The 8,468-nt window shown below is 38.0% G+C and overlaps 1 pseudogene; it reads right to left on the minus strand.

The window, feature by feature from the left end:
• Positions 1-7,864: 7,864 nt before the first annotated feature.
• Positions 7,865-8,182, minus strand: LOC109392864 (ATP synthase-coupling factor 6, mitochondrial pseudogene; annotated as a pseudogene).
• Positions 8,183-8,468: the final 286 nt, after the last annotated feature.

Raw genomic sequence — 8,468 nt, forward strand, 5'->3', positions numbered from 1 at the left:
ATGTTTTTAATGTATAAAGTGAAATACTTAAGATTACAAAGGAAATCAAATATATTGAAGAAATAGTTGAAGGATTTTTAAAATTTGAGATAAAATAATACATGAGTTTCTTTATCTGTACATTAAATTAAATGATCATGTCCAACAGCTACCATAATTTCAAAGTAGTAATGAATATAATGATAGTTTGAGATATCTGCAATTGTAATGAGGTATGAAAATATCTGAAATTTCTATCAGTGATGTGTCTGTGCTAAGGTTGCCATCTCTTGATGCTGCCAGCATCTGCTCCATTACCTTTGGCCTCTGTCATTTCTTATCTGGGTCCCAAAGTAGTGCAGCCAGCGCCCAGGGTCTCCCAAAGTCTCTCACAAAAGTTGACCCTTTAGACTTTGCTCTTTGCTTTTCATATCCTGCAAGCTACTCTCAAAAGTTCTCTATTCCCACCATCTCCAGAGGAACAAGTGATATTTCAGACAAATTAATGAATATTTATTTACCACCCCCTCGCTGCCGCCAATCACAAAAATTTAAAGATCATAGTTCTTGTTTTGTCTTTTACCCTGTGTGGTTTCTGTTCCTTGGATGACAATATTACTTGATTTATTTGTGATTTATTTTCAATCATTCTTGTTTCAGAACTTCGGGATTTATATTGATCCTGTTTCCCTGTGCTTATTGATGTCATAGCCCAGAAATTGTGCTGCCAGACATACATCAGCCTATCACCCAGCTGACTGGAATGATGGTTCCAGCTGCTCCTAGACTTACTGGGCAGTCACCCGCATCTTAATAGCAAATATAAGGGGATCAGTAAGTTGCAACTACATCTTAGGGTGAAGCTCAAGACAAATACTTTTATCTAAGACCTGGTCCCACTTTAAATATTATAGATATTCCCAGGATTTTCTGCTGAGGAGGCTTCACTTCTCTCCATAACCTTTAATAATTTCCAGGTTTATTTTCTCTGAGTCTTTCACTCCACTCCCTTCCTTCCTTCTCTGGGGAGCTGGATTGCATATTTTGTGGTTTTTCTGCTGGTTGGAATCCTATCATGAATAAACAGTATAATAGTTAATTGTATGTCAAATTGGCTAGGCTATGATATCCAGTTGTTTGGTCAAACATCAGGTTAGATGTTGCTGTGAAGGTATTTTAAAGATGTGATTAATATTTAAATCAGTACACTCTGAGTAAAGCAGATTGCCTTCTATAATGTGGGTGGGTCTCATCCAATTGGTTGAAGGCCTTCAGAGAAAAGACTGAGGTTCCCTGAGGAAGAAGGAATTCTGCCTCCAGACTGCCTATGGACTCTTCCCTGGGTCTCCAGCTTCCTGACACCCCTGCAGATTTCATACTTGCTGGCCTCCACAATCTTTAAAATCTCTCTCTCTCTCTCTCTCTCTTTCTCTCAATCCCAATGATTTTGTTTCTCTGGAGAACCTAATACAGATTCATTGTCCTGAACTGTGATGTCTTTACCCACCTGACTTTGAGTTTTACTCTTTGAGCTTCTCCCACTGTCATGTGATTTGGGCCTGTCCCCACCAGTTTCCCCACCTGCCAGTCCCAAACATGATTTTTTTCATTTCTTAGAATTTTGGACATTTTATTTTCCATTGTCCCTTGCTGGCACCAGTTCTGCAGCAAGATCAGTTTTCTCCTAACCTTTTCTCACTGTTCCTGGTTCTTTTCTGTCTTCCTACATACTGAGCTGATGAGGTCCCAGAAAGTCTAGTGCCTACGTCCGGTTATGAGAGGAATCTTGTTCCTTCTGAACATACTTCCTAAATGTTCTAAGCATATCATTAGTCCTAGCTATTAAAACGGGGATGATTTCCTTGGTAATAAATAGATTCATAATCTGGTTTTCAATTAGTTTCTTGTGGATTTGGCTAGTGGGAAGTCATCATTCAGGATTTGTACACTTATGACTGAAGTAATGAAATTGAATTTTCAGGAATAGCAAAGTTGAGGACCATGGTAAATATAGTCAAGGCACTTGTGTTTACTTTCTAGGGCTGCTGTAGCATATTACCTCAAATTTGGTGTTATAAAACAACAGAGATTTATTCTCTTATAGTTCTGGAGGCCAGAAGTCCAAAATCTAGGATTTCTCTCCAGGGGCATTAAGAGAGAATCCTTCGTTGTCTCCCATCTTCTGGTGGCTGTTGACATCCCTTAGCCTCCTTGGCTTGTGGCCCCATTACTCCAACCTTTGCCTCTGTTTTTACATCACCATCTCTTCTATGTATGTGTGTCAAGCTTCCTTTGGTTTTTCTCTTATAAGGACACCTGTTTTGGGCATTTAGGGTTCACCCAGATAATGCAGGGTAATTACATTAACTTTCATGGGTTTCGGAGATTAGGATGTGAACAGATCTTTGGGGAGCCAGTTTTCAACTTCCACAGTATTCTTTTGCAACAACCAACTCTCTCTTTGACACCTCTTAATTGCAAGAGCAGTTTCTAATAAAAGTTCTATCTGAAAAATGCAGGTGGAGTTCTGTGAAATGGGTTGATATAACCTAGAAAATACCCATTCCACAGAATAGGGGTGGGGAAATAAATCAAGCCTAAAGTGTTCTATTCACATTCCTAGCAGATTTCTTTGCAGATTCAATGATATGAGGCAAAAATTCTGTAAAAAATTGACCTTGATGGAGCTTGCCATGCAAAACACATCAAAACAAGGCCCAGGAGCAAAGAGTATCCATCATTTGACTTCTGGTGACCCTAATTATTCACAAGATGATGAAATACAAAATGTATAATTTCAGGTTCAAGATGAGATAAATGCTCTAGTAAAATGGATGTTTGCAACACTATTAATACATTGTCTATAAATACAAGAAAGAAGTCAGATCCAGTTGTGATTTATGAAAACTTTTTACACATTTTTCATAATATTTTAACAGTTGATGAAGTTTATGCTTAATAAATATTTGCTGGATGAATGAATGGATTTCATGGACATCGTGATATTGCAGGAAGCTGCAGTGGGATAATTTGTGCTTTCCCTCACTGTTACAAGCAGTCAGCAAAGAAGGTACTTTTTTACACCAGTAGGAATCTGTGTTAGGAAATCTAACACCATTCATAGCGTCAATTTCCCTAGGTATTTTCTCCTGCATGGCTAATCTACAAGGGAAAATCGGTATCATTCCTTTTGGAGTCAGTCTTTGCATCAATATCCTTAAAATTGAGAAATATACTTTTTGCTCAGTGAATTATTGATGAATTTTAATATAAACATGTCACACTTAACCAGTGACATTTGCCTCATGAAAAATACCAATTGTATTCATGCATATGATTATATTCAGTATAATGTTCAGTATATTCAGAAAGTATGGCTTTGCCTTAAAATACTACTTTAAAATGTTTTGAATTTCACCATCTGAAATTTATATCCCATTTTTATTGAGTGATGCCTATATTAGTGTGTTCCTATATCCTTTGGCTGTGTGCGTTATCTCCCACTTCAATTTTTGGGGAAAGTTATTTTTTGGTACACATCGTTTCTCTAGAAGATTCCTTTGGTTGTTAGAGGGTGTTGGCCAAGATGCTGAAGAAGCATGTACAATTTTCCCAAGAGCAAGAACAATGATACTTTAGGATGTATTACTAGTGGGTGACTCCTCTGACTAAGCTTCCCAGATGTTTGCCTTCATTGGCTGCTATTTTGGGCTCACATTATCAGCAGGAACCAGAAGTGTGATTCTCTTTCGGCCCTCAATTTTGACAGAAAATGTATGCTGAAGAAGCATATGGATGGGGGAAATAGGATTAGGAAATTTCAGTCGTACCACTGTAATTAACATGCTCAACTAAAGATATCTCCTATTTTAAAATATCCCTGAGTCTTTTTTTAATACGACAATAAAATTGCACTCACAAACATTTTTTGGTTTAGAGAAGACACCAGTGGTTACACAGGCATTCTCAGGAGTCAACATAAAACACTGTGGAGGAGAAATTATACTCTGTTTACATTAGGCCAACTTCCTTGCCTGCTAAGTCAAGTTCTTAAAGAACAGGTAAACTATTTCTCCCTCTTGGATTGGAGTCAGATAAACTTTGTTGTTAAACATGATAGTTATCTTTAAGCATCAGCATGTGTTTTTTTAGTGTTTTATTCTTGTTGTCACCTGAATTTGTATTTAAGTTAGGAATATATTCTTACAGTATAACTCATTTTTATAACTCTCAGAATATCAAAAACCTATGAATGACAAAAGCAAAGACATCCTTTTTTCTTATTTTAACTTTTTTATGCATCTAAGCTCCTTTAGATTTGTTCTCTTTCTCTTGAGTTTACTGAAGGTAATATGCACACTCAAGCACTCTAGAGAGTTATTGTAAATATGTACGCATTCATAGTTCCAATCAAAAGAAAGAAACCTCTGAAAAAGGTTACAGATTTCTAAATTTTCTTACTAAGAAGAAAAATTCTATGTATTCCAAATGCATATTGCATATTACAAAAGACTTATGAAGCTAAATATCTTGTGAAACTGTGTATCTATTTGCATCTACATCTGTGTAACATTTTGTATATTGACAGACTCCTTTCTCATCCATTATACCAATAATTTAAATTTGTGTTTGTAATTAAGCTACCCAGAATGCTAAGTAAAGGGCTAATCCTGTCATTTCAGGTTTGTGTACAAGGTGAAGTCATGGGTTTGAGATAGGCATTGCAGAGTTTCAGAGGAGTCAACATGCTCAGATGATTAACTCCTCAAAATAGATTCTGGGTAGCTCTCACATTAGGTTAAAATGATATGCTTATAAGATTGTATATCATCATTATTGTCATGAATCATCCTAGCTGGTCTCCAACATAAAAATATACCCAGAAATCAGAAGATGAAATAGTATAATAGAATGAGTATGAACTTGAGAGTCAGATGTGGATTTGAACCACAGACCTGTTCCTTTTTTCCTGTCTCTCTGTAAGTTAATTGATGATTGTGAGTCTCTTTTTTGCCATCTTTAAATTAGATATAATGTAATCTTTTGTAAATTAAATAAGAAAATTTATGGAAAAAGTTTATTAGAGTACCTGACTAATAAAATATTAATATTTTCCTATCTTTTAAAGGCCTGAATTAAATTAAAATACATTTAGATATAGTCTAACAAAGCAAAAGTCCCTCTGTACATTATCTCAGTTATTAAAATAAACATAGATTCCTAAAAGAAATATAGTTGGGTCCACTAGCAATTAAACTGAGGTCTCTAAGTAACTTAAACTTTATCCTTTAATAGTATAGTATGAATAAAAACAATAGTGGCATAGTAATGATAATAGACATTTATTGAGCATTACGGGCCATACATTTTGTTGTATACTCTAGTGTTCAATCCTTACAACAATCTCATGAGGCAAATACAACTATTATCCCCATTTTAGAAAAATTTAGTAAGTTGCTCAATGATACACATTTAGTAGGTGACAGGGCTGGAATTTGAACTCAGGTCTATATGATTTCAAGTTGTGCGCCTGAATTAAGGTGTGTCAGTGATAATAGAGAGGAGTGGATGTCTAAATAGATATTAAAAGTTAAAATGGATTGGACTTCCTGACTGTTTGGATTGAGGTCTAAGGGAGAGAGTGGAGTCAAAACAAGTTAAGTGCATCACTAGTGGGTACCCTTCTAGGTAGAACAGTTACAAGTAACAAAAACCCTTATTAGTTAACTTAAAGCACCGAAAATAATTGATTGTAAGGCTCCAGGGGTGACCCATGGAATCCAAGGGCAGAAATGCAGCTGCTGTAGGAACACAGGAAATATTTCTTTTCCCTGAACATCTGTTTCACTTATCTTTGTGTAGATGGGCTTTCTTGGCTCCCAGCCCACATGGGACCATTTGTGGCTGGCCCACAGCCTCCACATTTGCATATTTCAGGTTCAGCTACGTAGAGAAACATTCTCTCTTTGTTTCCTAATTCTAAGGGAATCAAGCTGACCCAGTTGGAGTCAGGTGCCCCCAGTCCAAGAAACTGTTGCCAGAGCTGCAGTTATATAATAAAAACTTGGCTTCTGGCAAACAATCTAAGGCTAGGGATTAATCCCCAGAGAGGAGGGTCTAGGCAGACAGCTCCCTGAGTGGTGGCCACAGTGCCATTCACTAAAGGAAAAGGCCCAGGGCCCTCGGCAATGATGGCATCAAGGAGGCAGTGAACTAGGGCCTTCACTCTGGAACTGCCTATCCTACTTATGGGGAAACTTTTGTGAGTGTTAATGGTGAGTTGGAAATAGTTTTATATTTCAAGATCTTCCATCTTGAAGATGTCCTTTGGTATAGAGCCCAATGTCTGTTCCTTGGTATCAACAGTATCAACTTTTGATGTCATCAAAGATAGATAATATCATCATGCATTTTCCCTTCTGAAATCTAGCTTAATTTTAGAAGGTTTTAAGTTCAGGCAACAGGGTATTGTGATATAACGTGTGCTCAAAAAAAATGATAGTTTTGGGAGAAAACTTAATGGATGTGGCAGCTGTAAAGACTTGCCATTTTCTAACTGTAAGCATTTTTTACTATGTTTTCATTTTTACATTTATATGTTTTCAATTCTAAGGAATGAGGCTTACCTCTGGAACAGATAGTTCCTTTGTTTTGGGAAAAGCTACACTACAAAGCAAATTAAGTTATTTTCCATTGTTTTTTGGGAAAAATAATGTAGGGGAGTAATTCAGGAACAGAAACATTCAACAGAACATCTCTGTTTAGCAAAATAAATTACGAGACTTATGCCTCCACCACTATATCCCTTAGAAATGGGGCTCAGGCCTCCATTCTGACCCTCTTCTGGCTTACCACCCTTCATAAGGTGCAAAGTCCACAGGGCTGCGGGGGGGCATGCCCACTTGGAGTCTGTTCTCATACTTTTTGGCCATATTTGGGTATCAAGGTCACCTTTAATTCCCTATTCAAACATCCCTGCCCCTGCTCCTGCCCTGGGGTCTTTGCTGAAGGGTGTGTGGATAGAACTTAAATGAGCAACTTGGGGTGACCATTTGGAGGCCCCTTGTGGTATGGGATGGAGATGGGTGGGAGGAAAAGTGTGGTGGGCTAAGGGCTTCTATTTGTACTCTTGTCCTGGGCACCCCAAATGTTAGGGGTGGGGCTGCCTTCAGTAGTTCTCAAACATAATACACAGAAGAATTACTGGAAGGGCATTTAAAATACAGATTCCCTGGGCCCTGTCATCAGAGATTCTCATACAATCAGGTCTGCAATAGGGTCCTAAAATCAGTATTTTAACAAGAACCCCAGGGACTCACACAATGACAAACACTTCTTTTGAAATTTTTTTTCTTCAATTTGAATTTAGAAGACCTGTGTTTATTTATTTCTTGTTCTTGTGGAGATAGCATATACATGTGTATGTGTTTTCTTATCCAGGCATTTTTCCCTCAGGATACCAGCAGTAGAACCCTCCTAAACGAAACCCTCCTAAAAAGTAGGGAATATACTTAGGGCTGACATTTCAATAACTTCTCCTCCCCTTCCTCCTCCTCCTCCTCCTCCTCCTCTTTCCCCTGCTCCTCCTCCTNTTCTTGTGGAGATAGCATATACATGTGTATGTGTTTTCTTATCCAGGCATTTTTCCCTCAGGATACCAGCAGTAGAACCCTCCTAAACGAAACCCTCCTAAAACTGTTAGTATCTCATAGATTCAAACGTGTTTTCTCCTCCTCCTCCTCCTCTTCCTCCTCTTCTTCCTCCTCCTCCTCCCCCTCCTCCTCCTCCTCCTTGACAGTTGTGAAATGTATATCTATTCTGAGACTTCTGATCCGTAGCACAACTTTTCTAGGACAAATTACCAGATAAATTTTACATTATTTCTTCAGGACCAGAGTTTTTCAATGATTTTAAATTTGAAGTCAGGGAACGCATTCATATCTGATTTCCAAACATTTGCTTAAGCTTAAAAAACTCCCTCTCCAAATCTTGCTGATGATATTCCAGGCCGATATCAACAGGTCCTCCAGATGACAGTTGTTTAGTTCTGTATTCTCTAATCTTGTTCACAAAGAGTCTCTGTACAGGATCAAGTTCCTTATTAAATGCCACTGCTGTAACATCAGTATTCCTACCTCCTCAAGTGGACTGAGATTGCAGACTGAATGACAGAGGAAAACATGAAGAGCCTCTGAAGAATCATGGTGATTCTGTTACAGATAGTCTGCTTATTTCAACTTCTCATTGGAAGAGACCCCAGGCAGCCTTGGTGTGGCACAGCTTGGTGTAGGTAGCATTGAAGTGTTGAGACTGGAGCATACAGATCATGGGAAATGTACTGATGCTGCAATGCAATGAGGGTTCTGATGTCTTCAGAGGCTCTGGCATAAGAACAGTACCATCTTGAAAAGAATGGATTATCTAAGGAAGAAGTCAGTCTCAAGGAACAAAATGAGGGCTTGGAAGGTGAGCCTTAGGCTGGGGCAGAA

This window comes from Hipposideros armiger, unplaced genomic scaffold, assembly GCF_001890085.2.
Source record: "Hipposideros armiger isolate ML-2016 unplaced genomic scaffold, ASM189008v1 scaffold_352, whole genome shotgun sequence".
In the NCBI taxonomy this organism is placed as follows: Eukaryota; Metazoa; Chordata; class Mammalia; order Chiroptera; family Hipposideridae; genus Hipposideros; species Hipposideros armiger.